The sequence below is a fragment of the Centroberyx gerrardi genome, chromosome 6, assembly GCF_048128805.1.
Source record: "Centroberyx gerrardi isolate f3 chromosome 6, fCenGer3.hap1.cur.20231027, whole genome shotgun sequence".
Lineage (NCBI taxonomy): Eukaryota > Metazoa > Chordata > Actinopteri > Beryciformes > Berycidae > Centroberyx > Centroberyx gerrardi.
The window spans coordinates 17,058,611-17,079,137 of record NC_136002.1 but is presented as its reverse complement, the minus strand read 5'-3'; positions in this window follow the sequence as shown (position 1 = coordinate 17,079,137).

Here is a 20,527-nt window from a genome sequence, read left to right as displayed (position 1 = left end):
TTTAGAAGATGCAGAATGCAAGTTGCAGTCTGTAAATTAGAATTATTTGTCCATTTATATTCCGTAGATATAAATATTAAATATACAGTAGATATAGACAGGCTACCAATTTTTAAGCAGGAAACAGAACATATTTAATGTATGCCTTCAAGAGATATTGTAAACAATATTGCTGCAAAAAATGACTTCTGTTACATACATTATAACCAATACATCACCTGCATGTCTGTAAACACATTTTGAAGATACTTGTCATCACTGGAGAGATTACTCAATGAATATTCCTCATGGTTGAATAAGGGGAACACTGATATTGAGTATTAACTGTACCTCTTTTCAGTCACAATTGAATCAGTTCATGGGGTCCTGTGATATCTACATGATATGCATTTGCAAGTTGTGGATTCAAATGCGGACTGTGTCACATGTCATCCCCTCTGTTGTCCCCCTCTTTCCTGCCACTCGCCACTGTGCTCTCTCATAAAACAGAGGCCATAAAAGTAATCTTAAAAAAGAGAATTGAGACATGTACAGAGATAAGAAGGGATGAGAGAGGTGGTGGAGGAATGGAGAGACTAGTGGTCTCATTATAAAGTAATCACCAAGAAGAAAGGTCAGGCTGCTGTTACTACAGCTATAAAATAGTGAAGGCACAGAGAAAGACAGAAAGAGAGAGAGGGAGTTAGTGAAAAAGACAGACAGTTCAGCTATAAAATACCGAGAGGGGAATAGAGAGAAGCAGGACGAGGGGGAAAGAGAGGCAGGGAGAGATGGACAGAAAGAGACACACAGTGAGGCAGGCAGAGAGGTGTAAGAGAGGTCAACCTGCTACTATAGCCATAAGACACTGTCAGGGAGGAAAGAATGAGAGGGAGAGAAGAGGAAGAGGGGTTCAGAGGAGAGAAAGGGGGGAAAGGGATAGATACTGAAAGGAAATGGCAAGCAAGAGATGTGATAGAAGGAGGAAAAAGTGAGTGATGGTAGAGCATGTTTTTTTTATGAATGAGCCATGCCAAATGACCTCTGCTCTGCTCCCCTCCTCTCATCTTTTCGTCCTCATCTTTTTCAGTTGCTGATTGTGGTGTGTATGTGGAAATCATTGTGTGACCTATTATGTGCACACTAATGGATGTGCCTGTGAAGAAATATACAAAAAAAGAAAAAGAAAAAAACACCCTAGGTCAGAAAACATGTGAAAAAGCTTAGTGCTAGTTTCGAGCTCACCATTTATTTTGTCCAAGCATCAAACCCAAGTACATTGAGGGGCGAATTCACAAAAGGATTGCGCGGCTTTTGCTGACGCTAAACCTGTGCAAATAAGACAAAAAGAAACCGTGTAATTCACAAAGCACTCGCAAAGGGTGAAATGCACCGCTAACTGCGCTGCCACGCAAAAAGCGTCTCGGTGCTCCTGTGCTATTTGCACGTATTTAAATTAGGTAATATGCATACATTTGGCACAAAATTGGCCCCTTTCTATGCAAATGAGCCTCATTGCAAAAACAGTCCAATTCACAAAGATCGGCACTAATTGCCACACGCAGTTAGAGTGAAATTATTAACGTCTTCAGAGAGTTGGTGGTAGTTGAAGCGCATTTATAAGGGGTGTCACGCCCAGACTTTCCAGTGATCCTGGCAGCAGTGATTGTAGCCAGGCGAAGGCATCGTAATGCCAGGCGTGCTCGTGAGCCAATATTTCGAAGGAGAATATCACTTGTTGATTTAACTGAGAATTGAATTGAATTGACCTTGCAAATGTCTCTGCAACAATTCCACCTTTGTGTGACCTAAAAAATTAAATTGTCTGTAAATACAGTCTGTAAATAATATTTTGACATTATTATTATTATTACTATAGAATTTTAACACAGATTGCTTCACAAACAAAAGCAAATAAATCAGTACAACCAAACAATCAATACAACTCAATTTCTCACTCTGAAAATATTTTCACTTATCTCACTAGTCAGCACAGTGGGCCTTATTTTGGCCTAAAGATTCAGCACCATGGACAGCCCCGCTCAAACTCATTTATCACCTCCGCCAAGGAGGTTATGTTTTCGGTGCCGTTTGTTTGTGTGTTTGTTTATCTGTCTGTCAGCAGGATTACGGAAAAACTACTGGCCCGATTTTCATGAAACTTCGTGGAAGGATGTAGCATGGGCCAACGAAGAACCCATTAAATTTTGGAGCGGATCCGCATATTGGTTGCGCTTGCATATTTGCATATCATAGAAGACTGGATTGGCCTTGGCCGAGGTCTGCGCTCTCCGAGTGCCCTTCTAGTTTATTTTGGGATGCAGTGAGATGCAATGACAAACAAAGGATGCAGTGACAGGATGCAATTGTGTCATGAAAAATAAATGAATAAAGCTCCCCTACATTCTCCTTTGTTCGCCGCTTCAAATCATGCCATCTTCTTTTGCAGTCTGAAGGTGCGTTTGGAAACACCAACAGCACTGACAGACTGGGATATTAAATCCCAAATATGGTTTCTCGCAGTCCCGGTTAAATTTCTTGCCTGAAGTTTTGAGGAATGCCTCTGCACCTCGTCCGTCAGGACTTGCAGCTCCCGGTCTAAAAATTTCATTTTTCTCTTTCTCTCTGCCATTGTCCTGCCTACTGTGTTCTTGGCGCAAAGGCAACATTTATAGCAAAGGCAACATTTATACTTTGCCACATTGATAATTGCAATCAGACGCAAAACAGGGGCAAATTGCACTCAGTTGCAACAGGTTATGGGCGTGTTTGCGCTGGTAAATCATTAGCGCAATATCTTTTGTGAATCGGTCCTTGAGACGGAGCAAATAGCGGTTGCAAATGATACGCAATTCATGGTGCTATTAGCGGCCGCAATCCATTCTTTGTGAATTCGCCCCTGAGTGTACATTCACAATTTCCAATTATTTCCAACATCTAGACTAAGCTGATGACAACATCACACAAACGACAAAGACCCAAGGCAAACTGCGTGGGCCTATAAGTGATTTTAGTCTCAGAGGGGGTGAATCTTGAAGTGCAGGACATCCACATTGCACCCCACCCCCACCCCCCAAAAAAGCATCATCAAACAACCTTTCTCTCACTCTCTGACTCTCTCTTTCTCTCTCACACACACTCACTCACACACACACACACACATACACACAGTCTTACTTTTGGGGTATTTACATAGACTTACATTCATTTCCTGGAGACTTACCCTAACCCTAACCATAACCACTGACCCAAAAATCAGCTTTTTACCAATCGGGGACACGGCTTTTGTCCCCAATTGTACAAGCCGTCCCCAATCAACTGCTCTTAAGTCTGGTGTGTGTCCCTGAAAGTGACTTAAGTCATACCCACACACACACACACACACACACAGCTCCCCTTGAATGTCAAGGCTACCCACCCTGTATTCAGAAAGGCTTGTGACGCATGTTTCACATGAGCAATGCTGGCAGCTAGGAACATTATTATCACATCACCAACCAAAACAAGACTGTCACACCATGTTCATTATTGATTAATATTCATTCTTAATCATTAATCATAACGCCTGCCACAAATGATACATTATTGACTTCTTGTGGATTTATGTGGTACAACAACATTGTGCTATGTGTTAAGCTGCAAGTTACAGTAATATCTGAGGCACTCTTACTTTACTGGCTCTTTACTGGAATGGCTCTTTGCATTCTTGAGCATGGTGTTTTATGGCCATGGCTCCAACAGCGCCAGTCTGCCAGAGTACATTTGAGGTACACTAATAATGAACATTAATTTTTAATATATGATAATCATCATAACTAATTAAAATTAAAAGGTAAATTCTTGCCCTCTATGTCTCTCCCTTCCCTCCCTTCCTCTCTCTCTTGTTCCCTTTATAAGCTGCTTTAAGGATAATTCTGGTGCTTTCTTTTTTTATTAAGCAAGATATCTCAGTGATGTTAGATCTCAGTGTCTGTCTTTCCTTGTCTGTCTTGTCTCTGTATGTCTCTATTTTTCTGCATCTCTGTCTCTCCCTATTTTTCTCCTCATTTTGTCGGTCTCTCTCGTTCTGAGTTTGTCAAACCAGGATCCCTCACAAACCACTTCAGAGCAGATTCATGTAGCTTGATCTCTTCCCTCTCCACCTCTATGTTTTTCGCTGGTCCCTCTCATCCTCCCCTCCTGAGCTGGCCTCCAACTAGCAGAGCACTAAAATCAGCCTGAGAGTACAGCAGAGGAGAGTAGTGAAGATGTTTTTCCTTTTAAACCCTTGTCTGATCTCTCTATCACTTTCTGTGTTTGTGGAATTCCTCACCCTCTCTCTTCTCTTTTTTAAAAAAAAACGGTGTTATTAGGGTGATATCTTATTTCATGTCTCTTCGGCAAAATGCTTAAAACTCTTACTTTGTGTGTGTGTGTGTGTGTGCGCGTGTGTGTGTGTGTGTGTGCGTGTGTGTGTGTGTGTGTGTGTGTGTGTGTTGTGTGAGCTGATGGTAAATTATTGCTAAGGAATGGAGGAGAGTATTAAGAGTGTGCAGATCCACAACAATATTCCCTTAATACCGGGAATACTTCAGTATTCTATTTGTGAGATGGCTCATGTAAAAAACATATTCCTTTTACGATAATAATCCCAATAATCTCTAATCCTGATTATGAGAAACCCAAAAGATGTTACCTGGGATACATTAATAAGGGGCAAAATATTTAGACATCTATACACCTTGTCTCTTTTACATTTTTTTGTTGTCTGCATTAGCTCAGTTTCCATGGAAATATTAAGAATATCAGGTTTATGCTCATAAAACCCTTTTTGTCAATGAGGCCTCAATTGGGAGCTATTATACAGATTACAGAACTGCGGGCATGTGAGCATATTCACTGTTAACAGCTGATTACACACAATGAGAGGTGGGACCAAATGGGGGAAAATAAAATACTAAATAAAAAGACACTAGTAAATATGCATTTGTCCCTAGCTTGTGGATTCCCGTCCAAATAATATACTTCTGCTGGTGAATCATATCTAAATACTGTATATATTTTGTATTTTTATAGCCTGTCTTGATAGTAGCCACCTTTACTTGCCTTGTCAGCTGTGTCTGCTGTCAGTAAAATGGTAAGAATTAACAACTTTGTAAGGCTTTGTAAGGTATAAAAAGAGACTAGTGTCTTTCTGTCAGAAGAACATGGCCACCGTGATGCTGGTATGGGGAGGCTGGGAGTTGTAGTTCTTCTGCCTGTCGGTATCCTTCAGGAGATACCCACCCCCCCCACCCCCACCCCCACCCCACCCACACACACACACACACACACACCCCACTGCACTCACTCACTCACTCTCTCCCTCTTCTTCTGTCTCACTCTTTCTGTTCTTCATCCATTTCTCCACTCTTACTGCTCTTCCAGGTTTGTCTATATCTGTCTCTTCTTGTTTTTCTCTATTTGTCTCTATCCCCCTCTCTTTCGCTGTCTCTTTTGATCTGTCTTTCTTTGTCTCTTTCTTTCTCTCTCTCTCTCTCCTCTCTCTCTGCTCCTTTCCCATCTCTCCCTCCCTCTCTCTCTCACCAGCCCTCTCTCTCAGGGTAATGAGATATAAATGTTTCAGGACTGTGATCGCCTTCGGCACTAGACCTGTCTGTCTCTCTTTCTCACAAACACACACACGCGTGCGTGCACACACACACACACACACACACACACACACACACACAGACACACACACACAAACACACACAGAGACAGAGAAAATTATATGCCAAATAGATAGACGCAAGCCCAGATTCACACACAGTGCAAACACAGGCATGCATGCGCACACACACATTTCAGCAGGAGTGTTCCTCCTAAATCTAGTGGAACTAATTAGTAATTAAAGGACAGTGGGCTGCGGGCAGAATGACTGAGTTGTGTATGTGTTTGTGTGTGTGTGTGTGTGTGCGTATGAGTGTATTTGTGTTTGTTATTGTGGACTCAAAATAAGAGAGAAAAAGAGAAGTGTGTGTGTATCTGTGTGTGTGTGTGTGTGTGTGTGTGTGTGTGTCTGTGGGTGGGTGGTTGCAGGGCTGGTGGGAGGTTACATAGGGGTTGCTGCACCAAATATAAACTTGGTGTTCCTGAGCTAAGGTCAGCAGTCTCAACTGGCTCCTACTGCTACATACACACACCCATCTGCACACACACACACACACACACACACACACCTACACACACACAGACGGACACAGCAGTAACCTTAAGGTTAGAGAGGCAGGCTTGTGATTGAAAAATCACCGGTTCACATCCCTGGACCAGCTGGAAAAATCTTGGCTCTGAAAATCAATGTGCAACACACTCCCTGCCACACTTCAGCTATCGTTGAAGTGTGGCAATCCACCAATCACTCCACTACTGACCAATTGTGTCCAACATTAGAAGACTGGGGTTGTAGCAGCTACTGGGTGTTAATGTGTGTAACTGTATGAATGTCAAGCAGGGTTATGCTGAAAAAGAGCATGCATCCTTAGTACAGCCATTCCCTGGATAAATAAGGGTTAAACACAAACACACATCTCACTCACTGTCCTTTTCTCTGAGGTAGGATCCAAGTTGTTCAAGTTAATTTTATTGCCATGCAGCCAGGCAAATGGAATTCATTTCTTGGCAGATAAAAAATGGCTCTGACATGTACTACACATAACAAATCTCAGTGCAACAATGAACATTAACACAACAGATAGACAGTGCAACAGTGCCGTACATATACATACTAATTCCAGGGCTGTAGCCAGCGTGGTGTAGAGGTCGGGTTTTTTCCCCCCGAAAGTGAACCTATTTATTGTGATCACAGGCTGTATTATCAAAGGCCTTTGGGTTACTATGGGCTATCAAAATACTACCTTGTTTAGTTAAAGACACTGGAACCAGTTTCTCACCTGGTTTTCCAATATGTGTGCACTTCAGAAAACCTGCATGCACTCTGTATGCATAATCTGCATGCACACTGGACCTGCAAGTATTCCTGAGTATTCCTTTGGGTAAATAGGCAACATGAAACAATACATGAAAATAAAAAAAGTAGAGTTGCACTGCAGCAGGATAAAGCTGACCTCTAACTTTGTGATCATGTGGTCAAGGAAAGGAATAGCCATGCTCTGTCTGAAGTCCTCCACTACAGTTTCTGCCGGAGCACCTAGGATGAATGTTTGGTCCTACAATGACCTGAGCAGCCATCCAGAGAGCTTGCTGCTTCTCTGCAAGTCCTCATCAACTGACTTACACAGATGGTTCTTCACATCATCAACCAAGGCGAACGCTTGAATAATATCAATTGATGTGCTCTGCAGCTTCAGAGTGATGCCTGAAAGGTGAGACAGGTACTGGTAGATAGTGATGAAAATGAGGATGAAACTGTAGTCTTGGAGTCCAGACAAAAGTCCCAAGCCTTCTGCTTTGTGCTTTACCTCCTATCCAGTTACATCTTCACTGTAATTTTCTGTGCGGAGACCAAGAGCAATGATTTGCAGTGACTCTAAGCATCACGCCTTGCAGCCCATCTTGTGCGACAGATGCCAATCAATGGTTTCCCCTTCCCCACAGGTTACACTTCATTTTCCACAATTTCAGTCAACAGGTGTTCTTTTTCTGGGCTGTTGGCGAAAAACATGACTGTGGATTTCATCTCGTCAAGAGTATTTTGTATAATAGGGAGGGAGCGATGACAGAATTCAGGCAGTGTCCACTGCAGTGGATGTAGACAGGCTTTAGTGCATCCTTCTTAATGAGGGCCTGAACACCAGCTCTGTCACTACTCACACTACTTCATGGCCCTGTCCTCTGCAGCCAGATATGTCAATGCACAGGTGACACAGAACCTCTTTTATGGCAATGACAAAGTGTTGACCGGTTATCCTTGGCAGGGAGCATAATTCCAGCAACTCTTCTCTAATGTTGTCATTTCTGTCTACAAACTGTATACAGAGTGGCATCAGTTCAGCATTGTGTAACGACACCTCATCAACCTAGACAGAGTACATCTGGGCATCCTTGAGCTCTTCATCCATAGTCTTTATCATTCTCTTTCCATTGACATCAATCATTTCCTTTTGTGTTTGAGGTGAGAGGTAAATCTGAGCTTTGGTTTCTCCGTATGCTGTTTCAAAATGACACCGAGGTTAGGTTTACTGGGTTGCCAGATTCTTGCTGCTCATTGTGACCAATAAACTGATGTTCATAGTAAAGCACTGCCTCTACAACAGACCTAAGTATATGTCTATTTTCAGTTATGTTGGATTTTTGTTGGCTATCCAACATGGCTGAGACCTGATTCTCAGGTTTTTCGACCCACTGGAGAAATACCTTGGCTTTTTGGAATGCAACTACACGTAAGATTTGTTTGCATGCCTGCCAACGTCTTCAGATTTTTTATTCCAGTTTAAGAATAGAGTGTTGATTAATGTTCCCATGTGCATCCTTCACTTGCACTTAAACAGAGCACAGCATACAGAGAAGGCGTCATCAAGCTTTGAGCTGTACACCAACCAAAACAACCATACTGTTCAAACCAACTGGATTTGAAAGCCTTATTGATCCTCCAAGAAATTTGGTTGGGAGGATCTAGTCTTTTGTGGGTCTGTCATGGTTTCTCAGTAGGTGGTACTGAGACATGTACAGCAGTACAGTGACTAAGACAAATTTCCACCCAGAGACAATAAAGTTTATCTTACTTAAAATGCCAAGCACTGTATCGCTAATCTCTGTTGCTGATTTTGTGGCTTGGATGAAAATCCCTGTCACTGATCAGTTCCTCACTTTGTATTTTAGTATGTGAGGTTCACATGTCTATCAACCTCAACATTTTCATGCTTTACAGAGTCTTAAGAATCTGAAAACACGCAGCTGTCTGTTAGTGTTGACTCTAAAGCATCTGGCAGCAAATTGGTACAGCTGATGCCTATTTGTGCTACTGGCTCATCAAATCCAAAGAGGTCTGATGATCACAGCGTGGCCCCTCCATCCACTAAGAGCATATGACATCATCTGGTGACCTGTAGTGACTTTTTTAGCAGCCAATAGCTACATTCCTTGGATGAGCATTGGTAACACTGGCAACTGACAACTCAGTGGCTAGCACTGTTGCCTCACAGCAGAAAGGGCTTGTGTTCGATTCCTGGCCCTTTCTGTGAGTATGCCTGTTCTCCCCATGTTTGTGTGTGGTTCCTCTGGGTGCTCTGGTGTCCTCCCACATTCCAAACACAAGTTAGGCGGACTGGTGTGTGTGTGAGGGTTTGTTTATCTGTGTTAAGCCTGTGATGGACTGGTGACTTGAATAATTTGTATTATTAAGAATTGAATCAATAAAGTTCATTTTGCAGGCAGGCTCGTTTAACTGTATAGTTAAATGAGCCTGGATTCATGGCATTTGGTCCCATTTATCTGATACCCAGATAATTTCTTGTCTCACCCAAGTTTGGCAGAACATTTCTAATCTTCCCACTGCAGATTCCTAGCAGCCAAGTGGAGTGTACAATAAGCTTTCTTAATATTTAAAAAAGCTGATTTCAGCCACAGCAGACTACACTAATTACCATTATTGACAGAGGCAATCAGAAATCAGATCAGACAATATCACTGATTACAGCACTCCCTCTGATAATTGAGTATGTTTGTGCATGTACACATGTGTGTACTTGGATTGCTATACTTGCGAGTACTAGTCTGTGTTAAGGTTAGGGAATCAATATACTGGAAGGTTCTCACAAGTATAGCAACAAAAACAAGCGTATGTGTGTTTTGAAATCTTGTGTAATGGCTTGTAATAATGATGCAGCTGCTTTAAACTCTTGGTTAACACCAGGAAAATAGAATTTCATCCTCACTGATTGTTAACGGGTGACAGTATTAATATGCATAATTATATTGAAAACTACAAACTCATGCGTGCAGGCACAGGCACACACACTACATTACGTAATATGCATAATTGTATTAGGTGCTTCTGAAAGCGTGATATTAATGTGTGATACAGGGAGATTGACTTTTCTTTTTTCTCCTCATCCTCTTCTCTTATCTCCCGTCCTCTCCCATTTTTCACTTCTCCATCTTCTTGCCCCCCTTTTTCCTTGCTTTACACCCTTTCCTCTCCTCTCTTCTCCTTCTCGTCTCAGATGCTCTGCTTGCCTTTTGTCTCTTATCATCTCCCATCTTCTCTGCTCACCTCCTGCTCATAACGTCTGAGGTGAACTTATCAGTGTTTGACATGCAACACAGAACAGTAGCGCATAATGAGTGTGTGTGTGTGTGTTTGATGTTAATTCAGAGACCAGTACTGTTACCTGTGTGTCTTTGTCTTTGTGTGTGTGTGTGTGTGTGTGTGTGTGTGTGTGTGTACTCATAAAATATGGGTTTTCTGTGTGTCAGGCATATTCGTAGCCTGCGGCTGTAAGTGCCAACAATTACTCCCCAACATTCATCCAGCTTCAACACACTCACACACACACACACACACACACACACACACACACAGAGCATTCCATAATTATGTATGTATTTTAATAAGCCAACGTGTTTAGGATTCACTTAGACTGTGCTAAACTGTAGTGGATTCTCAATCCACTATATTATAAAAACAAGTATTAAGCTGCAAAGCTTGTTTTTTTCTTGATAAAACATAAAGAAAAAAAGGTTATTGACTTCCCTAATTTAATTTCCAATGTGACATTGTCGGTTATGAATATTTCATGGGCTCAGTTTGGATTTGTTTTACATCTAACACATGGTGGTTAGTCAGCAGGAAAGATGTGCACTTCCACTAGAGAATGTTTTCGCTGTAATGCGACCATTTGAATATAATAATTGAATAGTTTTCCCGCCAAGGACTTTTTGTTATATACAGGTTATGAAAAAATGTTGAAAGTGATTTGTCCCTTTTTTGCGCAGTGTTAGTGTAGAAATAAAGACATTGATTATTCAGGGTTACTGCAGAGCTGAGAACTGTCAGTCTATCCTAGGAGTGGGATAAAGGGCTGCACATCAAATTTTATAGAGATTTTTTTTGTTTGGAACCAGCTAAAATGTTTTCAGAAACTAAAGCAGTACAACTGAGAGGATGCATGATGCACATGAATTGAACTCGCTCTCCAGATACCTGCTCCCATTTCAGTCCATTGAATTATGTCCACTGAGCATTTCTTTTTTTTTTTTCGGCATTTCTGCTTTATTGGATAGTCACAGTAGAGAGAGACAGGACAGACTGGGCAGAGAGAGTTGATGACATGCAGCATGGGCAGGATTCAAACCCGTGCCGCTCCAATTAGGACATGAGTAGTTCACATTATGGCTTGTGGACGTCGTCAATGTCATCATGAGCTTGTGTACCATAAAATAAGCACTTTAATATATTCTTAATGTTATTTTTTATTGTATGTGGAGTAATAAGAAGCGTGTCATGGAAATTGTAAAAATTATGAATTCAGTAACACAGTATATATGTAATAGAATCATAGAATATTGTTCCCGTATCATCCTACCATAGTATTTTTCAGATTTTGGAGTGATCTGTAGGCCTATACATTTCAATGCATTTTATTCCCTCGCATTGTGTCAACATGGATCAAGAGCTGAGAGCACATTCAGGAAAAGAGGGATGGAAAATAATAAAACAACTCTCTCACTGTTGTGATTGATTGGCGCTTTAACGTTACATTGGAGTGTGAAAAAAAAATCAATATGACACTAACACTGCTCTTGCAATACAAAACTATTTATTCCCTTATGTTTCGGTCCTTCATCAGAGTGAAAAGTTCAGAAACATACTTTATTCTGATGCACCTGCCGTAAGAAAGTTTGGATGTGCAAGTTTTTTTTTCATCCGTTTTTTTTTCTGAGTGTGAAAAAAGTCGAAGTCAGCTCAACTTTGATTTGTAGCCTTGCACACCCGTCACACAGAGCAATGTATCGTGTGCATGCATGAAGCTCCCTGTCGCCAAGTCCCACTGAAAATGACTTACTTCCTGTAGCTTTGTTGCTCATAATCTCAATGTACTGTAAGAGGGATATTTTGCTGCGCCAGCTTTCATCGTGGTCGTTGCTAGACCCCATGACTGGAAGGGACTGTGGGCCTGGCCAGCTGGGTAGAGGCCATATACCTTTACTTCACAGCACACACACCACTTCACTACAATGTTACAATTAATTCAAGCATTTAGCTTTGAATGAAGCAAAATTGAATTATCATTTCTTAGGCATAATAGGCAATATCCTAAATTATATTAGACCAAGGGAAATTCAAAGCAAGGAAGCCTAACATATATTCAATCGTGCCTTACTTGACCTTCTCCGTTTGCAAGGTGGATATTAAGGAAAATGACTGAATTAAGATACGGACAAAATGAAAGGAACCAAATAAGTAGGCTAGTTAACATTAAAAGTATTGAGGGCGAAATAGAATGACCAACATTGCTCGGTCAAATTTATCTTCAAATGGAAAATTCATGAAACAAAGTGAAGGGAGTAAAAGCTACAAGTGTGTTGAACAGGGCGAGAAGAAACCACACTCAAACACACACACACACACACACACACACACACACAAGCACTCATGCATACATACAGACACATTCACCACTGGTGCAAAGGCACTTGTAAAATATCAGTGACACTTGCTCTCAATTATGGAAGATTAATAGGAGAAATGATTAACAGAAGGGGAGAAACCCAGGAAGGTGTTGGCAGATATGTGACTGACATGCTTCAAAAAAGGTGTTTTCTATTTCACTGAAAACACTTGAACTTTTTCAACCCGGTTTGGGAACGTTTGAGGTCAGCCTCTGCCAAGTGGGCCATGTCCCTCCTAGAAGTGGGGTCTAAGAACCACTTTTCATCATTCCATAGCTATTTTGCCAGTGCCACATAAATTTGTACAATCACATGTCCAGTCCACCTACTTGATGGAAATGGACCATATTGTCAGTGGTAAATATGATTCACTTGGCGGTTACCTTGAAATTTCTAAGAACATATCTTTGGAAAGGAAAGTGTAAAATAATTCAACTGGCCAGCAAAAGAGGACTTCAAACCAAGATAAATCCAGAGTTGGTGTACTATCAGATGAGTGGACCTGCCTAAAAAGAGGGCGAAAAATGTGTCTTCATCTAAAGGAGATCGTCCAAATCAAATAACAATTCTTCATAATCAGTGCCACCGTGGGCAAAGACCCCATATTCCTTACATTTAACATTACCCACGTGTGATATTCGCTACATTCTGTTGAATAAAGGAAATTAAATGATTGATCTGCTGTCTCTTCATTTCTTCTGCCATTAAGTAAGCTACTGCATGTGAAACGATATGATATTGCCGTGAACTGGAAAATTGCCCAGCTGTTTGCTTGCTCATCCTTAACATTAACTTATCAAAGGGACCACAATGCATTCAGACTACTTGCTAGGGCTTGCTACATATGCCAAAATTGATTATGTACAGAAACGGATGATTGCCCCTCACATATGGAGAAACTGTAAATACTCAACCGAGTAGCTAGCTGAGGTGTCACAACTTTGAAATTACACCCAGTTACTTTCAAATCCTTGTCCTCAACAAGGATAACAGGTTTGACTAAGGTCTTGGGGTAGCGCACGTTTTCATCCTCAACCTAGCTTTTATTCACAGTATGTCATTCATTTTGAATTATTTTCTGACAAGCAATGAAAGCCTGCTAAAAATCAATACCATTTTGATGCTGTCAACAATGTAAGCTAACTGACAGGACCATGTATCTAGGAACTGGATGCTCACTTGTGTGTACCGGAATATGACCAAATTTACATAACACCGGCAAAATAACCTTTCAATGATGAAAGACAGCACCAGCAGAATATCCATTTCTAAAAATATAATAAGTATGTATTCATAGTATGTAAAAATGTTGCATGTATACTCATCTAACACTATCTGGATCGTCCTGATGCAGATCTTACCCAGCTGGTACTCCAAGCAGCTTCAAACACTGAAAATTCTTTGCAAGTATTGGTTAACTCCAGTCTGGCTGTTTACTTCCCTCAAACTGGGCCCAGCTGGTGCAGAGCGCCAGTCATACTACTTTACTTCCAGCTTTCTTATAACTTCTATCTTCATTTTCAGAGAGCTCATTGAAGTAATGTTGATTTAAGATACTGTATATGCACAAGGTATTATTCTACCGCTGCTGTGATGCTGTGTCTAATCGGCAAAGTTACAGTAAAGTCAAATGTGCAAGACAGGCGTAGAATATAAAACAGATTAGATTGTTATAGTTCTGGCTTGACAGCTGTTTCTATGAGTGAATCAGCAAAGTGAAGAAAAAATCATCATGCCTTAAGTGAGTCTAAAACCCAATCCAGCATGTAACGTCCACTTTCAGTGACTGGCTTTGCATGTGTCTATCAGATTTCAAGACCTTTCCTTTAGACTCTGTGTATTCTCTATTCAAGCACTGATTGCACCTTACTGCTAAAGATGAAGTAGTATTAAAGGGTAACTTTGGTAACCAAGTCTCGCTCAAGTCTCGCGAGAGTTGAGTTGTTGCAGGAAGTTACACACAGACCGGATCAAGCGAAAGGTAAAGAAAAACGTTTCATTTGTCTGTAGGGTCCTTTCCATAATGTTGTCAGACACTTATAATAACAATCGGAGCCTGTCAGTGGCAAAAACAAGCACTTTTAGTGGACGTACATTGACGGTGCGATTTGCCCCGTCGGATTACATTGCAGCCCGTTTCGCGGCTGCCGGCTGAAGCGATCTCGCTCAATACTGGACCAATTTCAAAAATAGGGTCCAGGTTGAAAAATACCGAAGTTACCCTGTAAGTATCAATGCACTAGTGTAAATGGCCTTGCATTTTGAGTTAAAATGCTATTTGAAAACAGGTCACACCCTTAAAAAACTTGTATTTACTGTATAATATAACCCCACCCTCCCCACCCAAAAATAAATAAAAATAAATCCTGATTTGGGCTTAGAAAAAAACTGCAACTGTAGCCTACTGCAACATGTCAGTGGTTCACAGGTTCATACAGTTACAGATAGTTACAAATAATTAATGTCTGGTGGTATTATCGGTGTGTGCAAATTAGATTTTTCATGAGAAAAAATTATTTATCTCAAATAAATTAATAAAATTATGAAAATGTATCAAGGGATATTTTTTCACACATTCTATCTCTGCCTCCAGAACAGAACATGCCTACAGTTCTCTTTCTCAGTGTTGAAATCCTACAGGGTGCAGCTTGTGTTGTAACAATGTGTTGGAGATTAATTCATTTACATAGAATATAAATCATGTTAAGTACAAATTATAAACAGCTTGACTGCAGGGGAAGCGGGGTTCATGCTGGAAATGGAACAGGGGCACACAGCATGAAATCATATGAATTTACATAGTCTAACTCTCAAACACCCTCTCCCTATCTCAGTTAGTTCTCTTCTTTCTTCTCTCTCCTCTAGTCTTTTTCTCTGTTCTGTTTTTACAAAAAAAACACAACAAAAAAGAAAATGCTAATGCTGGAAGTAAAGTCCATTCTGACTTAATTTGCCATTGATGTGGAGGCCAAGAGTAACTAAAAGCAATGTGATGACTTTACTGACTTGCAGTAAACAAATAATTGCATTATGGATTAAAATGTTAAGCAGACAACCAAAAATTTGGAGCTGATAACAATTTGAAATAAACTACTAATACTTTTCTGCTCTTCTCTTCTCTCCTCCCCTCTTCTCTTATCCTTCCCTACTCTCCACTCCATTTCTCTCCACCCTCTCCTTTCCTTTTATCTCTCTCCTCTCCCTCCTCAGTCTCACATCCTCTCCTCCTCTGGTTTTCCACCGTCTCCTCCTCTCCTGTTCTCCTGCCGTCTTTCCATCTCCTCCTCCCCTCCTCCATTTTGCAGCCTCCCTGTCTCCCCTGCATCTCTACAATCTCTTCACGCTACCCAGCTCCCCATGCTCTCCTCCTCATCCTGTACTCTCCTTTCTTCCCCTCCGCTGTGACTTCTGCCACTCTCTACTCAGCTGAAGGCCACCGCAGCAGAATAGGGACAAAGAGACCTCTATTCAGTCAAAGTGTCGCTGAGCTTTGAATACATCCATTTGCTTTTTATGTAACTCCATCTTTTATGGGGCTCCTTTCACACGAGCCATTTACCTCTTTCATGTCACTGTTATTCCACTTTGTTTTAATGATGTTCGGCGTTGTATATGGGATCACATTAGCAAGGTTTTCGACTGTGGCACATTCTCATTAAGAGGCTCTGTTCTGTTGTGTTACCAAGACGCACTTGACAAGGTTGAGAGGATGTAGTCTAGTTGTTCTGATGTCCTGACACGACTGTCTGATGTTTTGACTTGGCTTCTCTCACTGGCCAATGTTCTGTTCCCAGAGCGATGAGCTAACGTGCCACAGTTAGCTGCCGGGGCAGGCAGGTTGTCACTGATATAATGATACATTTTATCTCAGCTGTAGCTCAGCATAATGTACGACATCCACTTGGCATTAGGCGGTTCTTTCTTATGTGCAGCGTACTGTTATAACGTGTGATGCTGTGGATGTGCTAAAGGACAGCGTGAAAAAAGTCAAACTCCTCGTTCTGGCCCGTGCCCGCCCAGAAAGAGGCATATATTCTTTCTAATGTGTTATGTCTTGTTTGTTGCTCTAGGCTATTTAGGCTGTGCTCACATTAGGTTTGTTCTTTCTAATGTAATACAATAAAGTCTTTTTTTTTCTCATGTGATTTGCACTGTTAGTATTGCGTATGTCTTTTCTCATGTGAGTTGTTCACATTTGGCCTATTCTGTTTCATGTGTGATGCTGTGTTAGCATTAGGCCAATTCTTCCATTTGAATCCTTCCTTTGTATTTGGCCTATTCATAATGTGTGATGCTCTGTTAGCATTTGACCTATTTTGTCTAATATGCAATGCCCCACTCCCATTAGCTCTATCCTTTCTAATGCGTGATGTTGTATTAGCATTTGGCCCTATTCTTCATGCGTAATGCTCAGTTAGTATGTGCCCTTTTCTTTCTAATCTGTTATGCTCTGCTCACATTAGCCCTGTTCATTCTGTGTGATGTTTTGTAAGTGCTTGGCACTATTCATTATGTGTGACGTTCCATTTGTATTTGGCCTATACTTTCTAATGCGTGATGTTTTGTTAATATTTGGCTAATTCTGTATGTGTGATGTTTTCTCAGCTTTTGGCTCACTTCTTTCTAATGGGTGACGTTCCATTAGCATTAGCCCATATTCCTCTTAATGGGCGGTAGTGTGCTGTGGGACATTGTATCTAATGCTGTTTACTATGTACTGTTGTGTGGGTTGATGTGTGACGCGTCCCGTTGGCTGGGCAATCTGATAATGGCAGCCATAACATACTGAACGCCAGCACTGAAAGACTGTCAACCAGGCTACACACACATCTTCATAATCCCTTTAATGGACTCTGTGAGCTGGACAACAATATCATCACCACACACACACACACACACACACACACGTAAGCAGAGGCGTCCACATGCAGAGAGATACACACACACACACAGCGGATAGCAAAAGTCTACACACCCTTTCAAACTTTCTTGTGCTTATTGCTTTGAGGTCTGAGATGACAACCCATTATCACCATCAGACTTTTTTCACTTTAATAACCAGCTAAATGAAAACGCTGCACACTGCTGACAAAGTATTAAAAATTAAAAACTAAAACACCGTGGTTTTGTAAGTGTGCATAATTGGAGGCACTAATTGTGTTAAGATTTAACCAATCATTTGTGGTGAGGCACTCATGTAAGGGGAGGATGAGAGAAATGTTTATCGAGAGTTAAGTTAAAACAACCGTGTGGAAATCAAAATAACTGCCGATACACTGAAGCCATCTTGGCCGACATGCTCTGTTGATTCTTTTCCACCTTTTTGGCATTCACAAAGCTTATTTGACTTCACCTGAAATTAAAGCTGCTACCACTAGAATTTTAAACTTGATGATGTTGTGCACATTTCACGGGAAATGGACAAATAAACAAAACACATAGAGAGCAACACAGAATGAACCAATTTACACAGTGAGTGTCATTTTACTACAGACATACTATGCTATCAAAATTAATTTGAGAATGATATATTGAAGTAAATATTCTACATGTAGGGGCTTTAAATGAAGTGATTTTAATGAGGTCAATTAAACCCAGGATTTCACTGAATGTTTTTTTTTATGCAAAACCAACACAGCCTGTCACCTAAAGAACACAATACTGTAAAGAATGGTGGTGGCAACATCATGCAATGGGGCGGTTTCTCTTCAATGGGACCAGGGGCTCTGGTCAGGGTAGAGGGGGAAATGATTAAATGTTTTTGGGAAATCTGCTCAGCAAAAAAGCTCAAGAATTTAATCTTTCAACATGACACTGGTCCAAAGCACACAGACGAGGAATGAAACAAAAAAAAAAAGATCAGTATCATGGAATGGCTCAGTCAGAAACCAAACCTCAATCTTATAGAAAGTCTGTTGACTGACCTAAAAAGCTTGACCTCTCCTACAAAGAAAAATTGAAAATTGCTAAATTCTGAAAGGCCCGGTCACACTTGTGTAATGTATGAATATTCGCTTCGCCCCTCATTCACTTCCATTGAAAAACATGTGAAGGCTGAATAAAAAACATAATTTTTGGCTGTGAAGCAATTTTGTCTTTCGCCTTCATGCAGTGTTCACGTGGTGAATTTGCACAGCTGCCCAATAGAAATGTTGCTATGGGCATGTTGACCCAATCAATAACTATTCAGTCAATAACATTCCCCTGACCCGAGAAATCAACACAAACACAAAGCTCATAATTTTTATTTCTGCTTTCAAGCATGATGCTAATTAACTTGGCTCCAAGACAGCTGGTAAATAGATAAAAGATAGCGCCCTCCTCAAATCATACGTGACATCACATCCATTTTTGTTGCAAAAAGCGAAGATAGTTTGTGGGGCAAAATCAGATGTGCCATATAGATACTTATACAATTTGACTTACTGCTGTTATCAAAGCAAAAGGTGCTTCTACTAAGTATTACTGTAATTGAAGGGTGTGCACACTTACGCAACCAATATGTTGCATTTCTAATACATTTTCAAGAATGAGCACCTTTTATTTTTAGCTTGATTTTGCTGGTTACTATGTTCAAATGAAAGTGATAAAGTCTGATTTCATCGGTTTTAATTTTATTTTTCAAGGGTGTGTAGACCTATCCGCTGTTGGTACACAAACGCATTACACAGAGTGAGAGAAAGACAAACACATACATGGAGACGAACAAACACACACTGGCTAGCTAAGAGACTGTGTGTACAAACTAGATAATAATCTGACCCGTATGGAACTGCCTGCCTCTCCTGACGCTGTTTTGCAAAACATCAACATCCATCTCCCTAATCACACTAAGGACCCAGCGTGTCTGTGTATGTGTGTGTGGTGTGTGAGTGTGTAGGTGTGTGAGCGCCTGTGTGTGTGATCTAAGTTTACCATGTTGAGGGGTCCAAATGTCCTCACATGAAGCGACAACCTGGAAAAATGTGTGAAGTGTTTGTGTGTGGGTGAGCCTGCAAATGTGTGTCTGTGTGTGCATAGTCAATAAAGTGCAATTCTATGCGAAACAGGGTCAATATAATGAAATATGAGCCTATTATCTATGTGCATGTTGGCCCAGCCAATATTTGAAGTATAACCTCAGTAACTCGTGGAGGATTGGAGTGGTCATTGACCTCTGGGCTAAACTTTTGGTAGGCTTCCCAAACTCTCAAATTTCTACCAGAAAGCTAATTTGTGGATTATTTTTTTCCTAGCACCATTAACACCAATTAAGTCTCACCTACACCTATGTAGGATTTTTCGTCAGAAGCTGCTACTGTCTGTACAGACTGCTGCGTGGACTAACGTAATCCGTCATGTATTTTCTCTTAACATGACTTTATAAGGCCACAATCATTGCAATGCAATCATATCAAAAGTAATTTGTATCAAAAGTTTTGTTTTGCCTCTTCACTGCCACCAGAAGTAAGAAAAAGTGAAAATTGTCCCAATTAAACTGGATAAGACTGCAGGATAAAGTCATGTTAGGAAAAAGAAAATTGGACTTAGATGAAACTTAGTTGAAACTACTTGCTCAAAGCAAATCAATGGCAAAAATAAAATTTAAATCAGGCTTTTTCCTCCAAGTTAAGGCAATTTGGGACAAATCGAGCAACTTGTGTTTTCTGCCCTCCTCTATGCTACACAAGGCTTTATATACATCATTTTCAAGCAATCAATAATTTGCCTGTCTCTTGGGATTTTGCTGTTTTACCAAAGAGTGCTATTTTGTCGCCAAAAATTTTGTAGACCACTGGTTTAGTAGATATTGATTATAGGAAGTGTGTGTTGCATGCATATCCTATTGCAATTGTTTCCCAAGTATTTCCGTCCCCCAGGCGTTTTAGTGATGGATGTCTGTGTCAAGTTGGTTTCATAATGGTGAATGGAGGTCATCAGTGTGTGATTTGGTTTGATTTTTGTTCAGGAGTTTGTT